Source organism: Capsicum annuum, chromosome 1 (assembly GCF_002878395.1).
Source record: "Capsicum annuum cultivar UCD-10X-F1 chromosome 1, UCD10Xv1.1, whole genome shotgun sequence".
NCBI classification, from domain to species: domain Eukaryota; kingdom Viridiplantae; phylum Streptophyta; class Magnoliopsida; order Solanales; family Solanaceae; genus Capsicum; species Capsicum annuum.
In genome coordinates, this window is record NC_061111.1 from 183,211,748 (window position 1) to 183,231,605 (window position 19,858).

Sequence of the window (19,858 nt, forward strand, 5' to 3'; positions counted from 1 at the left end):
TTTTTTTTTAATCTTTGTACCAAAATCCAATAATTCATTTATTATGAAACGGAGGAAGTGTTGCTTAATATGTGTGCCAAATCAATAGCACAAGTATTGTTGGACGAATCTGAGTAATCTATCATAAACAAAGAGTACTTGGACTGCGTGCTAACGTGGAGTGTCAAAGTGAGATGTTGTGTTGCTTCAAGTTTAGATGCAGTTGATGAAGTGAGTCATGAATGAGTCAATTCACGTTGAAGATTGCATAGGAATCAGTAAAATTGAATGTGTGAAGTTTGAACACCATTACTCACATGGATATATACAATTATATGAACGTCCATTTAAATATGCAACATTTCTTAGCGTAGTTGCTAGCTATACTGTCATATCCACTACCTTCATTTTTTTAAATGTTAATTTTTTTTTGCCTAATGTGTGGGTCAAAATTCAAACCCAATAGTTGAGTGTATCAAAAGGTGACATGTGGATATTAAAGACAGATTAGATATGACCAAGGAAAGATAACACATATTTCAACACACTACAGTCAGTGCTCCGGAGATGCAAAATTGAGAACATAGCAGTAGCCAACCAAGATTAACCCAAACTGCAATCGTTTTTGTAGAAGTTTGGTATCAACTTCAGAATATGTACCGTCACAAACAAAGCTGCTGTTACGTGCAAATATAAGGCACTGTGAGGAGCGAAGATCATGAAAACATTACCTAGGTTAAGTTTAAATATACTCTTTCCTCTCTATTGTGTGTCATCACAATTTTTATTATTGATTCATTATCTCTTTCGAAGCATTGTAACTCAAACACTCAAGCTCAATGATTCTCGTTTTTCTGGTGACATGTCCAGACAACTACACAGGAGACAGGCTAATAATATTCATTACTTTTATTTCGTCAATTATTTTTTTGGTTAACTATTTTTTTTCACTTTGATTACGTTTAACAAGCAATTTAGCATCAACAATCTTATTGTTTGGTCACTATAGTTTGTGTATCTTTCAATCACATAAACAAATTCAATGTAATATTAAGTTACGAATTTAGGGCTAAACAGTTTAGTAGGAACAGAACAATTACAGTATTATTTTGACCTACTGCTTACTTTCTGACAACTAGCTTTAATCTATTTTGCCAAAAAAAAAAAAAAACTACGTATCAGGTCACAAATCGAAGAAAACAATTAGTTGGATGGAAACCAAGTCAATAAAGGAGTACACCCTAACACAGAATGTTAGCTATTGATAAGCTCAAAATGGTAACCAAAGGCTACAACCAACAATAAAGTATAGACTATGATGAGATATTTAGTCTAGTTATCAAGAAGGCATCAAGGTTAATTAGGTGTGACTTATTCTTCTTACATGATTTTGCATACTATAGTGTTGTTGTAGCATTATAAATTGTATTTTTACTTTTTTTTTTGCTGTTGGGATAAATATGACTCCTTCTCTTCTTCTCACCTAGGTATATAGGATATATTTAAGAAGTGAACATCCTACTTAGCAGCAAGGTTTAGCGAAAGAAATGAATGGTTGTTCACTATATTGCTTTTAATAGAGGAAAGGACTCACCATAAGAATTTTAATTTGTTGGGGTGATATAATTATCAATCTTTTCTTTCATTTCAGGAGAAAAGATTATATCTTAAGATTATGTAACACGGTAATATGTAAATATATTAACCCAAATTAGGTTGGAGTTAAATTTCACTAGGAATATGGTGATGTAACACACCCAAATTTTTTGTCATATTCATATAGTTTCTTACGCTATTTTAAACCTAAAAATCAAGTCTAGTGACCCTTAGATTGATTAGAAATTATTTGCATTTTTAGATCGTGAGAGTAGCCCGTGTGCCGCATCATTCAAAGGATCCATGTATTGGGACTCGTACCGCATATCAAACCATAGGAGCCACTGGACCACCTCCGCGTTGGGAGGTGCACTGTGCAGGCAAACCTTCTGCAATGGGAGGCGCGCCATACCTGGCCTCTCTCAACCAGGAAATTTTCCTCCTCCTTTATTATCAGCAATATTTTGATCTCTTTACCTTCATAAAACCTTCTTGATCCAATTTCAAATAGATATAATGCCTAAACTAGGTTTTTTTAGCAATTATTCTCACATTCCTCCCCTCAAGAACTTCCAAACTCAGAAGTTTCTCCAAGAGTTCAAGCTAGGGTTCTTCTTCAAATATTCTCCACTAAGCTTCTTCTTTTAGTTAATTACGTAATGGATAAACCTTTAGTGAGGGAACTCCGCTCTCTCCATAACCAAGCATAAATTCAATTTATGTTCATAGTTAATATTAGATATTTGGGAAATTGAAATACTTAAGTTGAATTCTTTATTTCCTTGATGAAGTTCCTTGATTATTCCATGATTTTTAATAGAGATCTTATGAGTTGAATATTTCCCTTGAGCTGAGTTCCTAAATCACGCCTTTTGAATTTCCCCATTAAACTTTATGGATTTGTTCTTTAATTTATTATTGAAAGTATATTTCATAATTTTACTTGATTAGTTCATGATTTTTCTTAAAAATTCATTTAAAGTTGCAAGTTTGTGTACATGAAGAGCTTACAAAGATATCCATATGTTTTTTTATGTCTTAAGAAGGGAAGAAAATTTTCATATCTTAAAAGTTAAGTTTAGCATGAATAAGAAAGATTAGAGTTGAGGCTTCAAGCATAATTATTGGATTATGTTTAAAGATCTATAGCATGAACGAGTAGTATACTTTTGAGAGAATTATTTAGAACTGAGATGGGTATGAGTCCGAGATCGTGCACTCTAAAATTACCTTAACACCATAGGATAAGATTGTCCTCAATTAGGGTGACTCCTCTTTTAGTCCAAGAGGGCAACATGGATCTATAGATTAAGTTTCATCCTATGCCCTGTCAAAGTATGAGATGATTCTCCCCAATGTGAGCAAGAAGTTGGTCATTGACGAATCAAAGGTGTATATATATTCTAACTCGCACTCTGCCAAATAATAGTATAAATAGGTATCGAACTGATAGAGATTATTTTATCTATTCTACAAATGTTTCTTATTTTAATTATTATTTGAGAAAATCAGAAGGGTAGAATGGTGAATTAGCTTAATTAATAATGCATGAACAGAGAAGTAGAGAAATTATCTTGTTTTTCACAATATGTTGTAAAAGTGTTAGTATCTTAACTTCACTTGATATTTTTATTATAAAATAAATTATTTATTCCGTAATTTCTATTACTAATAAAAGTATAAATACCTCTCACGATTATATTTATATATAATTACTGAAGTTGAACAATTAAATGCACTCATATTGATTATACAATTCAATCATCAAAATAATAATATTAAATAATCAGAATTATGTACTTGAACCGAACACACTCTTGAAAGTAAGTCCCTTTAAGTTACCTTACTTGTTATGACTTAATTATTACATAATTCGCTTCTTTTAACTACAAGTAAGTGTAGAATTAATTATAATATAAAATAGGTAGATGTCACTAAATAAATATTAACAATCTATGAATACTCCAATTAACGATATTACTTTCTCTGCCTCTCTCAATTAAAGAATTAGTAATATATCAATACATAGTACAAAGTAGATAGATGTTAACAAATTAAATAACATCTAACTTGTAATGCCCCGAGACTACCCCTCGACATCATACGGTGCTTAGGACTACAAGTAGCCCCCCCGAGACTACCCTTTCGACGTCACACGGTGTTTAGGACTACAAGTAGCCTCAAAGCTGACCCGTGGTATATACTCAACACTAAATAAGAAATACTTAGTATGGACATAAGCTGAAATCTTAACTTATAAGATGAATCATACTTGAAATATCAATCTCAATAAAAATAGGATAAACCAACAGGTTCTGACAAGCCTCTAACTAAACTAAAAATTCACTAGGACAGACTTTAGCAGACCCGAAGGGAACATAAACTCTAAACTTCTATTTCTTAAATGAACATATAAAGTAACCATAATATTGTCCCTAAGAGCATGAGGACTCACCAACTGATAGGATGTAGGAAATAGTGGTCACGACTAACCAAACTGTTGAGAACAAACACCAAAATCTATATTATGAAACAATGTTTCCACACATACACATATGCGGTCAGTACTCCTGGAATGTACTTAGTATATGAGGTAAATGTAATAAGAAAAACCAAAGTTAAATATACTCATAAAACATGCATGCTAAGTGTAAATAGACTCACCTTGATTATGAATAAAAATGAAATATGAAATCTCATAAAGCATAAATTGTAAAAATAACATCTGAATAAGGCTTGTGAGTCATTACACTTAGTTTATAAAATCTTTTTTGCTTTTCTTGTGGGAGATTTTTATAACCGAATAAATCATATGAGCTAGCATGAGTCTAACATCTTACCCATGTTGAGGAGAGTTGTTATATCCTTGCCATCAGTATAAAACCTTAGAGAGATTACTAAACTTAGCCCCTTGGGGCAAGGAGACACTCTCTGGCGAGGCCCCTTAAACCTGCGGTGGCACGCAATTTCTGAAAAATAGGATGCGCTAAATCCACATTTCCCTCTTGGTGCTAAATACTACTCTCAAAATATATACTCATATGCTCATACTTATGAAATTTACCTTAAAATAACACGTGGGTTTATAAAACTGAAAAACTAACTATACTTATCTTAAATCATTCTTATAAAGAAACTTGTGAACTTCATATCTTATTTGTGATCATAAGATCAAAACTGAAACTTTTATCATGTTGTAATGCTTTGTAACTTGAACTAGTAAGCTTGAACTTCTTGTGAACTTAGTAACTTATGCTCAAAATTGAAATCATTTATCATCTCATAGAAAATTCATAACAAAGTATAAAGCTTAGTGTTTAAGATCACTTTCATGGATAAAAACACAAGTCAATATAAAATCTAGTGCTAAATAAGGCTTAAATCATGCGAAAATATCAAATTCTAAAACATAAGAAAAGTGGGTATGAATCCTAGTAAATCAATTTCTTCAAATTCAATTAAAAATCACCTTTTGGGAAAGGATGGAAAAATATCTTTGTTCAAACCTCAAATACTTGAACTTGATGAATCTTCTCTAAAGAAAGCTTAAACTTAAGCCTCGGGATCTTGAATTTTGGATAGAAACCCTTACTTGGTGTTCTTAAGAATTTGGGAAGAAGATGAATCGCGTATTCTAACTAATGAGGGTGGGAATCATGTTAAGTATGGTTTTGAGATCATTAAAGATGTAAAATACCAAAATCCGTTGAAAAATTTAAAGAAAAATCAAAATTTGGCATTTTTGCACCCTTGGGCATGACATACGCTTATCGCGCCACACCAAGGGCGTGGAATGCCCTTATCGGGGAAGCCAACCGGTGTGGGACTCCCTTATCATGCTAGGCTACTGGTTTTCATATAACGGGGTGCCATACCTCCGTGGCACGCCTTAAATTCGAATCCTTACTATTTTGGGGTCCTGAAATATCCCGAAATGCATTTAAAAAATTCTGAAATATTTCCTATTTTCATTCCTTATCATTATTCAACTTAGAAATCATAATAAAACGTGAATGAGATATCAAAATAAAGTTTTTGAAATCTTAGGGTCTAACATTATCTCCCACTTGGGATCATTCATCTTCAAATGAAGGTTGAGATGGGGAAAGACCTATCTCATAGGTTCGTTAGGTTGAGATATAAAGTTTATCTTACTCTTAAATTGAAATAATTCACCTCAAATATGAACTTACAACTGAAATGACTCATCAGACATGAGCTTCATAGGGTAAGAGTCAAAATATTGGTGAACAAAATAGATTAAAAGGGATTTCTTACCTCAAACTAATTCTGTGATAAAAGTAAATAGATGATGATATCGACTCATCATGTCCACTCTACTTCCCATGTTGCTCCCTTAATTAACTGATTCCTTCATAGAACTTTAACTTAAGCCACCTTTTTATTCCTTGATCTTCGAACTTGTCGATCAAGGATTTGAACTGACATCTCCTCATAGGGTAGACTATCTTTCACTCCAATACTCTCTACGGGCACTACCAAATATGGGCCTCCAATGCACTTCTTTAACATCGACACATGGAAGACTGGATGGACGATGACTAATTATGCCAAAAGGTCTAACTCATTGGCAACATCTCTAACACACTTTACTATTTTATAAGGACCAATATATCAGGGACTGAGCTTTTTTTTTCTTCCAAATATCATCACACCCTTCATAGGTGACACATTTAAAAACACCCAATCACCTACCTCAAACTTTATTTCTCTTTTTCTCACATCTGTATATAAATTCTGACAACTTTGAGCAATTTTCAACCTCTCACAAATCAATTGAACTTTCTCCTTAGCTTTGAGAATAGAATCCATCCCAATCATAACTGTTTCACCAACCTCAACCCAACCTATATGTGATCAACACCTACGCACATACAAGGCCTCGAATAGAGTCATCTAAATACTAGCATGATAATTATTGTTATAGGCAAACATAATTAAGGGTAGATTATCATCTTAATTTCCTTTGAAGTAAATTACACATGTTCTCAACACGTCTTTTAAAGTTTGAATAGGATGTTCAGACTGACCATCTATCTGCAGATAAAAAGTAGTACTAAGCTCCACTTTTGTACCAAGGCCTTTTTAAAATGACTGCCAAAACTGTGAAGTGAACTAAGTACCTCGGTCTGAAATAATGGTCAAGGGAATCCTATGGATCCTTACTAACTCGCGAACATATAACTTAGAATAATCTTTTGTCGTATCTGAGGTATTAACTGGTAAGAAATAGGTTGACTTGGTCATTCATCCATGATGACCCAAATCAAATCATGCCGATATCTGGCACAAGGAAGTCCCATAATGAAATCTATATTAATAACCTTTCTTTTCCATGTAGGGATGCTAATATCTTGAAGTGTACTGCCTGGTCTTTGATGCTCAACCTTTACTTGCTGACAATTGCAACCCTTTGCCACAAACTCTATTATGTTTCTCTTCATACCATTCCCCCAATAAATTTCCCATAGGCCGCGATACATATTGGTATCACCAAGGTGAATCAAATACTTAGTATTATGGGCTTCTACTAATATCTATTCTCTCAACCGATCAACACTGGAAATGTATAACCGACCCTAATAGTGGAGGGCTCCATCTCCCCCCTTGGGAGAAGACCTCAACCTTTTGTTGATGAATTGTATCCATTAACAGGATATGTATAGGATCATTATGTTGCTTTTTTCAGTTCTTCCACCAAGGATGACTCTGAATCATTATGAACCACTACACCACCATTATCCATGTCAAGCAAACGTACTGCCAATCGAGCTAATTATGCATCTCCTTGGCCAACTCCTTCTTCTCCCTTTATATATGAGCCACATTACCTATGGACAACCTACTCAACACATCAGTAGTATATTTATTTTGCCCGGATAGTAGAGCACATTTTTGTCATAATCCTTTAGCAACTTCAACCATCTTCTCTAATAAAGATGTAACTCCATCTATATAAATACGTATTGAAGACTCTTATGGTCGGTGAAAATGTCTGTGAACACCATATGATTAGTGTATCTAAATTTCCAAGGCAAACACAACAACTGCTAACTCCAAATCATGAGTTGGATAATTTTTCTCATGGTCTTTAAGTTATATAGATTCATAAGCTATTACTTTCTAATTTTTCATTTAAACACAACCTAAGCTAACTCTGGAGGCATCACAGTACACCATAAATCCATTTAACCCCTTTGGCAAAGCTAGCATTGGTGCTGAAGTCAATCTATCCTTCAATTCTTAAAATATCTTCTCATATTTCTCTAACCATATAAACTTAAATTCTTCCATGTCAACTTGGTAAATGGTGCATCTATTGAGGAAAAACCCTTAACAAATCTTCTATAGTAACCAGCTATGCCCAGAAGGCTTCTAATATCAAATGGAGTAATGGGCCTAAGTCATCGCTTCACTGCATCTATTTTCTGAGGATCTACATGAATACCTGCACTCGAAATCACATGCCCTAAAAAGAAAACCGATGCCAACCAAAAATCACATTTACTAAACTTTGCATACAACTTGTTCTCTTAGAGGGTCTGCAACACTATTCTCAAATGGTTTGCTTGCTCCTCCTCAATTTGAAAATAGACAAGTATGTCATCTACAAAGACAATGACAAACATGTTCAAATAGTGTTTGAAGAACCTATAAATTAAATTCATAAAGGTTGCATGAGCATTTTTTAGACCAAAAGACATAACTACAAACTCAAAGTCTTCATATCATATCCTGAAAGCAGTGTTCGAAATGTCATATTATTTGATCTTCAACTAAAGATATCCCGACTAATATCAAACTTTAGAAACCAATAGGCACCGTAAAGGTGGTCAAATAAGTCATCAATTCTAGGGATGGGGTAGTTGTTATTGATGGTAACTTTATTTAACTGTTGGTAATCTATACATATTTTGAGAGTACCATCCTTTTTATAAGACTGGAGCACCCCATGAAGAAACACTAGGTCTGATGAACTCTTTTTATAAGAGGTCCTTAACTTGTTTCTTCAACTTCTTAAGCTAAGCCAAAGCCATCAATAAGACCTCCCAAAATTCTTAGCTTAATTCAGTCCTTTAAGCTTGTTAAGAAGTCCCAGACTTAGAAAATTTTAGCTAAGTATTCTCATTCAGAGTCATTTTAGCCTTTGTAAGTTGGCAATCTTATTTCACAACCTTCCTAACCTTAGTTTGTTGATCTTCAAATTGATTCATGATCAGGGTTACTTGTGGGTCATCTCAGGCAAGTTTCAGATTTTTCGGACTAGTATAAGGGCGAGTTTAGATGCCCAAAATAGTGAGGGGTTGCGATAGCCCCGCGTCGTGAGGGTCAGTCAACCCATGTAAGGGTCACACCACGATAGCTGCTTGACCCAAGCAGAGGTCATGTCGTGATGGCTGCTTGACCCAAGCAGAGGTCATGTTGCGATAGCTGCTTGACCCAAGCAGAGGTCATGTTGAGATGTGAGGGCAATCCTATTCAGTATTATTTTAATATGGGTTATGGGGGCAAATGGTTCATTTTCCCTACCCTTATTCAACCTTAACACGAAATAAATCAACCTATAGGGCAAAATCTCATTCTTTACTCATAAAATCTCTCAAGTGCAAGCCCTAGCCTCATCAAGTTCAAGAATTCAAGTCTCAAGAACTCACTTTAATCTCCTCGAAAGTAGTAATCAAGGTATATGAAGTGTTCATCCAAGGGTGTCTTCCACCCTTGGAGTCTAAGAAACTTTTTTTAAAATTCAAGTTTATGGATTTCATGAATTCCATACTGGGTTTGATTATATTTATGTTTAAAATGATTAATTTGGATTCTAATCTATGTTTCATGATACGTTTCATGTGAAGTTAATTGATATATATGTAATATCATGTGGATCCATGCAAAACCCTTGAAATTGTGAAGTTGGAGTTTAATTATGATGCCCATTTGTTGTTAATGTTATGTACATATATCATGCTCACTAAGTGCTTGATGAATTGCTCATGTGAACTAATAATATAAAGAAATCATGTCATGTTAGCTTATGTGCAAGTTGTATCATGCAAGTGTTAGATAAAATGCCTCAATGAATGAGTTATGAACAAGTGCACATGATTATGCTTTTCAAGGCTATGCTATGATTTAATTTTTATGCTATCGAGTCCTAGGGGTATTTAATACCCAACAATTTAGCTGTTTACTTAAAGCCAGTGTCAGTTATAAAATAGTATCAGTCATGTCACGACAAGTAGTATTCTCAGTCAGTTACAAAACCCAGTGTATTCAGTCAGTTAATATGATTAAGTAGTATTTCGTTAGTCAACAGAACTCAGTAAACTTAGTAATAGTTCAGTCAAGCTTAGTATGAACTAGGAAATTAGTTCAGTGTCTATTCAGTTGGGAGTAGGATTTAGCACCGAGCGAACCTAGGGATGAGTGCGCACCTGTTAGATAGGACTGGGTCCTTAGAAGTAATCCCTAAGTTCCAAAACTACATAGCTAGCGTAGGTTTTTAGATGTCACCCGTTAGATAGTACTGACATGCTCAGGGATCACCCACTATATTAGGACTGATCTTTTGTGTCACCCATTACTTAGGACTTACTCCACAACAGTTGTCTTTACTCGTGGAAAGGTACTGACACCCTTCTAATTGGGGTTACGGATTGGACCCCAACTCAGTCATCTCAATTGAGGAATGTCGATTAGATGATTACCTCCCACAGTTTTAGTCTCAATGTCAGATTCAGTCTCAATATAGAACTTAATTCAGTTCTATAGATTCAGGACTATCAGATACATTCATTCAGTAACTAGTAATATAGTATCAGTAAACTTAAATATTAGTTAATCAATATTCAGACTCAGTATTCCATGCTATCACGATCTCAGTTACAGTTTATGTATTCATGTATGTACTCTTATTCAGTCATACTCATGTTATTCAGTTAGTATTATTCATGCATATGAACCCATGCATTTCAGCCTACCTCACTGAGCATACCAGTACATTCAAAGTACTGACGCATGCCTTTTTTGTCACTATGATATCTTATATCATAGGTTCAGATGCACGGGCTCCCGAGCACCCTTAGAAAATTTAGATTCTTAGTAGATAGAGTAATGGTGAGTCCTCATAGTTTGAGGACATCATTATTTTTTTTAGCATTTTTGTTCATTTTCAGTAGTCGGAATTAGTTGGGGATCTGTTCCATGAACTTCACAGTTCAAACAGTTTAGAGGCTTTTCAGACTAGAGTATTTTCAGACAGATATTTTAGTTTTCGTATTGTTATACCGTATTCAATTTTTTTAGATATAAAACTTATGGCAGTTTTCCATATTTATCTCAGTTATATTATTATTATAGTATTAATATTATTCAGTACTCACAGCAGGTACTAGTCATGGGTTAGCTTGTGGTCTTTTGGGACTATGAGCATCGTGTAGCGTCTGGGGTACAGACTCGGGGCATTACAAACTTGGTATCAGAGACTAAGGTTCAATGGAGTCCTCGGAAGTCTGAAATCCATATCTAGTAGAGTCTTGTGCATGGGTGTATAGCGCGCCACACTTATGGACATGAGGCCATGAGATGTTTTAGGAATAGTTTCCCTTCTTTCAGTATTCATGTTATCTGAGTGAGCATGAGCTCAAGATAAATTCTTAGTTTAATCCTTTTCTTTCTTCTGGTTATGGACCATGCCTCCCAAAAAGACTAACGAAAGGAGAACTGGAAATCAGTCAGCACCCCAGCTAATGAGCACGTCTCCCATACAGAATTCAGAGCTGCTTTCACTACTTTAGCCAATTCAGTAGTTGCTCAGAATAACCTACAAGATATTTTCTAATCTAGGCTTGGGGTTCATACTCAGAAGAGCAAGGGGTAGAAATGTAGGAATACAGATAAAAAGAATGAAAGAGTCAGAACAAGTAGTTTTAGGCCAAGGTTAGAGGGTGGTAACCATTTTCAGTTCCATCAAAAATTCTAAGTCCTAAATCCTTCTGTAGCTAGTGCTCCAGTGCTAAGGTTTAGAAATGATAGTCGAGATGGAGCACCAGGCTCTAAGTCACAGGGTAGTGGGAAGGGTGTTCGTACTAATCCGCTCTGCGGAGAATATTGTAAAAACCTTAAGAGAGTGTGTAGAGCTGGCAGTGATATTTGTTTAGGGTGTGGAAATACAGGACATAGAGTCAGGGATTGTCCTCAGCCAGGTTCACAGGGTCAGTACCACCGTCCTTTAGCTCAGTCTGGTCGCTCGAATCAGCAGGGTGCCACTTCCAGTACCACTAGTGGTCAACGCCAAAATAGACTTTATGCACTTTAATCTTTCCATGATTAGGAGAGTTCTCCTGAGTTAGTTACGTGTACGTTATTAGTATTTCATCCTTGTGGTTATACTTTATTAGATCTAGAGGCTTCACCTCCTTTGTAACTCTTCTATAACAGTCAACTTTAATATCAGACCTGAAATATTAGCAGGGCCCTCCTCAGTGTCTATCTTAGACTCTAGAGTAACATGGTTTCTATTTGGTTTAGAGTTTATTAAGTGGTTCACAGATTTAGAATAACGGCTTTAAGCTAAGGGAGAGATGGTGGGATAAGTAACTAAGTCAAAATTTTAGATTCTAGTAATAATGTCAGTATGTGTAGAAAAGCAGTGGGAAGGGATGAGACCCAACCCGTCATTACCTCAGTGCAAAGATTCATCTTCAGTTATCACGACATCTACTCATGCCTTGCATGTCAGCACTATAATCATAGATCGTATTCGTGCACATTAGCAAAAAAAATCATGCATGCTTAGAGTTCCTTGTATAAGGAGTTCTAGTTCACTTAGTATTCAGTTCCAGTATAAGCTCTGTTACAGTCTCAATATTAGTTACTCAATTATCAGAACTCATTATTCAGCTTCAGTAAAATCTTAATTACAGTCTCAATTACCATCTTAATTACATCTCAGTCACAGTCTCAGTCCAGTAATCATATCAGTAGCTTAGTTCAGTTTCAGGTTTGCTTGATCATAGCATATAATTATCAGCTATTCAGTTATCGATATTTCAGTACCTCAGTTTACAGGTTATTTCAGAATCATGTTATACGCTTGGTCTTGCATTCTCAAATAATACAGTTTTCATAAATTAATGCTGAGTTATCTCATGTTACTCAGTCAGTCCTTACCTCATATGTATAATACTCCACAGTTTCGGTCCAGTTATTCAGACCTAGTACAGTTTAGTCTTACATGCCAGTATTCAGCTAACAACCATTCATTTAATCAGACAAACTAGTATGTTTTAGCATTTGTACTCAGTGCCATGTAGATATTTTAGTCGCCTCAAGCGAAATACTGTGCTAAAGTAGAAACTATAATTGAGGGAAATAGTTGGAAGATGTGGCTAAGGTTATGAGTCAGTAGTTCCAGTGCAAGAGGCTTAGTCACTCTATCTTAGATGGTATCCATAGGCCTCGCCCCATATTACAAAATCTTATCTAGGGTGCAATTTCTTATTCAGATGTTTTATTTAGCCCATGTCAAGATTTTATTGCTCCCTAAAGTCACTAAAACTCTATAGAGAGAGTGTAATAGAAATGCTCCGATCGAGCATAAGTTTTCAGTATGAGCTAGTCAGTAGGGTCAGTAATTCAGTTTAGCAGTCAGGCAGATAAGTTCGTGTGGTATCCCATCTTTCCACCCTATCGTCCTATACAAAGTATCATGAGTGCAACTATTCCAAGATCGAGCAACCATGCAGTTTTAAGTTTAGCTCAGTTCAGGTGTCATGCCTCAGTTTTAGATTCCCGATAGGCAGTCATGATTCAGTTCATAGGTGCCCTGTGCATCATTTTAGTTTTTTCCTCAATATCTCAGCCAAGTCAGCATTCTTCAGGGGATATAATATCCCAAGGAGGAGATGCACTGTAATTTCTCGAGCTTTTACGACCTAAACCTTTTATCTTATCTTCATGTAATGAATCCAATTTGGAGTAGGGGGTACTCATAAGTGGACCCTCAAATTCCAATCTCAGCTATAAGCTATGTATTCAGGGGCTCAATTCAGTTTATGTATCAAATTTTAGGCTCAGTTATGTTCTCATGTTCCCATTCATGCATGTTTAGTAAATGATCTCAGGTTTATCAGTATTCCTAATTTAAGGTAACGGTCTTCCTTAGATTGGCGTAGTTCCATGTCCAGTTGTATTTATGAACTTGGTATCCATCACCATTGTATATTCAGTCATGCATTCAAGGATCAGTTCAGTCATGTACTCATGTATTAGATATACATGTTCAGTATACAAACTCAGCTTATCAGTAATATCAGTTACGAAGTTAAGCCTCAAATATATACATTTAGTATGATAATTCAGTATATTAGTAGTTTCCATTATAAAATCATGTTGCAGTTACACATATCCAGTATGCAAGTTCGGTTTGTTAGTTCTCTCATCATAGTCAGTCTCATTCGAGGACGAATGTTCCCAAGGGGGAGATATTGTAAGACCCCATTAGATTCTTAGCTTAATTCAGTCCTTCAAGCTTGTTAATGGGTCCCAAATTTAGAAAATGTTAGCTAAGTATTCTTATTCAGAGTCCTTTTAGCCTTCGTAAGTTGGCAATCTTATTTCACGACCTTCCTAACCTTAGTTTGTGAATCTTCAAATTGATTCATGATCAGGGCCACTGTGGGTCAACTCAGGTGTGTTTTGGATTTTTTAGACTAGCGTAAGGGCGAGTTTGGATTCCCAAAATAGTGAGGGGTCACGATATCCCCATGTCGTGAGGGTTAGTCAACCTAAGTAAGGGTCACGCTGCGATGGCTACTTGACCGAGCAGGGGTCACGTCGCGATGGCTACTTGACCCAAGCAGGGGTCGCGACGCGAGGGCAACCTTGTTCAACATTATTTTAATATGGGTTGTGGGGGGTAAAATAGGTCATTTTCCCCACCCTTATTCAGCCTTAACACAAAATAAATCAGTCTATAGGGTAAAATCTCATTCTTTACTCATAAACTCTCTCAAGAGCAAGCCCTAGCCTCATCAAGTTCAACAAGTCTTAAGAACTCACTTCAATCTCCTCAACAGTAGTAATCAAGGTATGTGAAGTGTTTATCCAAAGGTCCCTTCCACCCTTGGAGTCTAAGAAACTATTTTTAAAATTCAAGTTTATGGATTTCATGAATTTCACGTTGGGTTTGATTATATTCATGTTTAAAATGATTAATTTAGATTCTAATCCATGTTTTATGATACGTTTCATGTGGGGTTAATTGATATATATGTAATATCATGTGGATCTATGTAAAACCCTTGAAATTGTGAAGTTAGAGTTGAATTATGATGCGCACTTGTTGTTAATGTTAAGTACATATATCATGCTCACTAAGTTCTTGATGAATTGTTCATGTGAACTAATAAGATAAATAAATCTTGTCATGTTAGCTTATGTACAAGTTGTATCATGTAAATGTTTGATAAAATGCCTCCATGAATGAGTTATGAACAAGTGCACGTGATTATGCTTTTCAAGGCTATGCTATGATTTACTTTTCATGCTATTGACTCCTGTTGGTATTTAATACCCAATAATTTAGCTACTTACTTAGAGCCAGTGTCAGTTACAAAATGGTATCAGTCATGTCACGACCAGTAGTACTCTCAGTCAGTTACAGAACCCAGTAGTATTCAGTCAGCTAACAGGATTCAGTATTATTCCATCAGTTAATGGAACTCAGTAAACTCAGTAACAGTTCAGTCAAGCCTAGTATGAACTAGGAAATCAGTTCAGTGTCTATTCAGTTGGGAGTAGGATTTAGTAACGAGTGAACATAGGGATGGGTGATCACCTGTTAGATAGGACTGGGTCCCTAGAAGTAATTCCTAAGTTCTAGAACTACGTAGCCAGCATAGGTTTTGAGATGTCACCCATTAGATAGGACTGACATACTCAGGGATCACCCGTTAGATTAGGACTGATCTCAGGGGTCACCCGTTAGTTAGGACTGACTTCACAACAACTGTCTTTACCCATGGTACGATACTGACACTCTTCCAATTGGGGATACAGATTGGACCCCAACTTAGTCATCTCAATTGGGGCATGTCAGTTAGATGATTACCTCCCACAGTTTAGGTCTCAATGTTAGATTCAGTCTTAGTATAGAACTCAGTTCTGTTCTATAGATTCAGGATTATCAGATATAGTCATTCAGTAACCAGTAATACAGTATCAGTAAACTCGAATATAAGTTAATCAATATTCAGACTCAGTATTTAGTGCTATTACGATCTCAGTTACAGTTTTTGTATTCATGCATGTACTTTTATTCAGTCATACTCATGTTATTCAGTTAGTATTGTTCATTCATATGAACCCAAGCATTTCAGCCTGCCAGTACATTCAAAGTAATGACACATGCCTTTTTTTTTGTGCTATGATGTCTTATATCATAGGTTCAGACGCATGGGCTCCCGAGCACCCTTAGCAAATTTAGATTCTCAGCAGACATAGTAGTGGTGAGTCCTCATAGTTCGAGGACATGATTGTTTTTTCAGCATTTTAGTTTATTTTCAGTTGTCAGAGTTAGTTAGGGACTTATCCCATCAACTCCACAGTTCAGACAGTTTAGAGGCTTTTCAGACTAGAGTATTTTCAGACAGATATTTCAATTTTGGTATTGTTATACCGTATTCAGTTTGTTTTTAGATCTGAACCTTATAGTAGTTTTCTGCATTTATCTCAATTATATTTTTGTTACAGTATTACTTGTATTCAGTGCTCACAATAGGTATCAATCATGTGTTAGCTTATGGTCCTTCAGGACTATGAGCACTGTGTAGCATTCGAGGTACAGACTTGAGGCGTTACAAATACAATAGGGATAAATGGATATGGGATGGGTATATGGAATAAGATCAATCTTGAAATCTATATCTCTATCTGAAGGTACCTCAGGTAGATCCTCTGGGGAGACTTTGAGAAATTCATTGACTACATAAACTGACTGAACGATTAGGTTTTCAAACTCAGTATATTTAACCTGTTCTAAGTGGTAGATACACCCTTTTGAGATTAAATTCCTAGATTTAAGATAAGAAATGAACTGACCCTTGGGTGATATTGAACTACCCTTCCACTTGAGTGTTGACTCATTGGGGAACTAAAACTTCACCACTCGAGTGAAAAAATCAACTGATGCGTAGCATGGATAGATACAATCCATGCTAAGAATGATATCAAAATTTATCATCTCTAGCTCTATTTAAATAGCTAAAGCGACCATATGGAAGACTGTAATAGGGCACTTTTTGTATACTCATCTAGCAACAATTTACTCGCCAACTAGAGTAGAAACTAAGAAAGGTTCAGAAAGACTCACAGGACTTACACCAAAGTTTACAACATCAAGTGTGGTAACAAAAGTGAGAGTTGACCCTAGATCTAATAACACAGTATCATCAAGGTGAAATATATAAAGCATACTAGTGACTACATATGGGGAGCTCTCCTGCTCCTGGCAGCACGATATAAGATAAATAGGTTTTGACACTGACCGCCATGGGTACTAGATATTGCACCCTATTATAGGGATAGGTGGCCTGACTGAGTTGTTGAGGTTATCGACTGAGCTTGAGAGTGAGTATCTCTACTTCTTTGCTTAGCAAAAGGACATTCCTTAATTTTATGGCCCGTCTTACCATAACCATAACAACCATCTCTACCATTCAAGCACTCATCCTAATGAATTCTACCATACTTCTTGTAGGCAAGAAAAATATATCCCCTAGAAATTCTTGTGACACCCTAGGTTCTTAAAATGTAGACCTTCTAAGAGTAAATTAATTAAATTGTTAAGTTTCTAAAATAATGTCAATTGTGCCAGTGGTAACGGTCTGGGACATGAGTTGTGAGCTTATGTAATGAGTCATTAGGACTGAATGATCACCACGATACTGAGTTTGGCCAAGTTTAGTCCCTTTACAATGATTCTAAGGTATGAATCATTAGGATACGTAATAAGTCATTGGGAGAGGTTATTATCTTAACAGTAAGGTGGCCTCGGGGTTCTGCCTTGATCATAAGTCTTTTTCATGACTCATGTTGGGGGACAATGAGTCGTGATGAGGGACTCGTGATTATAACAGTGGGGTACTAAGATTTTGATCCCCAGGTAACAAGTCTAGGTAATGACTTATGGTCAGACCCCATGAGTCGTGCTTAACCCATGATGACTGTACCAGTTTTCTTACACATTTTAATTAAGGTTATTTTGGTCTTTTCCTCTTATCCATTTATTATCCCATGACTTAAAAACACTCAAATATCCTCTTTACCTTCAGTGAATCAAAATCAAACTTGCTCTCTTCATCTTAAACTCCCAAAGCAAGAGAAAACTAGGGTTCATAATGAATTCATCCCATACGCTCCCAACTTTAGATTTCTTTCAAATTATAAGTATTTTATTCATGTCTCTCATCCTTACTTGGATTTTATACTGTGGAATATGTTTTAATTATTGTTCATGTATTTAATTGTGAGGTTTGAAATTGGGTTAAGGAATTTTGATGATTATCACTTGAATTTTTTTTCCATGGTTTAAATGTCTTATGTATACATAAATTAATGATTTTTTGGACTGAATGGGTGTGTTAATATAGAATTTGGAATGGGTAACGTGGATTTCCCCAAGTTGATGGATTTTGGCTTGGTAATGGTATTAACCTCAACCCACTTGCATGATTTTAGTTTTAAATAAGGAATTTGCATGATTTAGATCACTTTTGAAACTATTGCATTAAATTAATAGACAAATGGATATAATATTTTTGAAATACCTTGGTGGCCATGGTTTTTTGATTGTTAGAGGAACTTGGGTGCCAATTGGTTAATTGGAATGGATTGGCATGATTATATAAGATTGCAAGCATAATTGGTATGATGATACCAAGTGGTAAATGCCTTAATATAACACTTTTGGGATTATGTGCAAAATAGTTTTAATTTGGGCTTAAAGAGGGCCATGTAGCTCACTGTGAAGGTGGAGGTCTCGGGGGGAGGGGGGACCAATGCTACAAACCATATTTTCCCATGTGGGGGTCTATATGACTGTGTGCTTAGTTCACATATTATATTTTTGGGATAGCTAGAGCCTTGGTGTCTCTGTATATCCTTTGGATTTTCTCGATTCATGCGGCTTACACATGCTAGGACTCTTTCAAAAGGGGGAGCTAAATTCATATAGATCATGGGTTCCCTTAGGATAGATAGAGCAACACAGTCTAGGTTAATATTTTAGACTCTTATGTTCATGACCCTTGCTCTATCTCGACATCCTATATATGTATATATGAATATGTGTGTATGTTGTTTTGATTGGTCTTAGAAATGACATTACTTTATCACTTCTCCTGAGTTACACACCAATGCTTATCCCATTGACCATCCTTGGATACTACATTATTTCATGATGTAGGGTTCTAGGGTTTTTCTATTTCTCTTATACAACATTAGGTCATGTGGTGCATTGGTTTAGTTGTTGTGAAGTGGTGAGCTTCTATCTTTCAAAAATCCTTGCCATTTTATTATGTTTATTTTTAGATTTTAGGAATTATGAACTCTTTTTTGTCATGGTAGGAGGTGTGTCCCGACCTAGTTTGGTATTCTAGTTTAGAGGCTTTTGTAGACAAGTGTGGGCTGGATATTTTTTAATTAATAGAGTTCATGTTTGATTATCTATCTGTCTTATTACTATTGTCTTTCATTGTTATCATTCATTGTGTTTTTGATGTTAGGCTAAGAGGATGGTCTCCGGCTCACGATGGGCTTTAGATACCTGTCACGACTAGGACCTAGTTTGGGTTATTATAAGCTTGGTATTAGAGCATGGTTCAGGATCTTTGGGTTTCCACAAAGCCGTATTGAGTAAAGTCTCTTTTATTGGTGTGTAGCATGCCACACTTATAAGGAGGAGTTTACGATACATTTAGGAATGTTTCCTTTTCTTGTGTTCTATTTTGGGCTATAGAGTTTAGTTGTCTTGAAACTTCTCTAACTCTTGGCTTACTCGCATTTTAGATCACATCTCCTTGAAGATCTGATGTTCGTAGAAACTCTGTTGGGACCTCTGTCCCACCCGAGGACAATGTAGAGGGAACTTATAATACCCCATACTTTTCTTAGCTTAGTTAATCTCCTAGTTGCATGTATAAGATGCTTAAAGCCTGAAAATTTAACTGTGTTGGGGGACTTAGTCTTATTTTTTTAGCCTCTT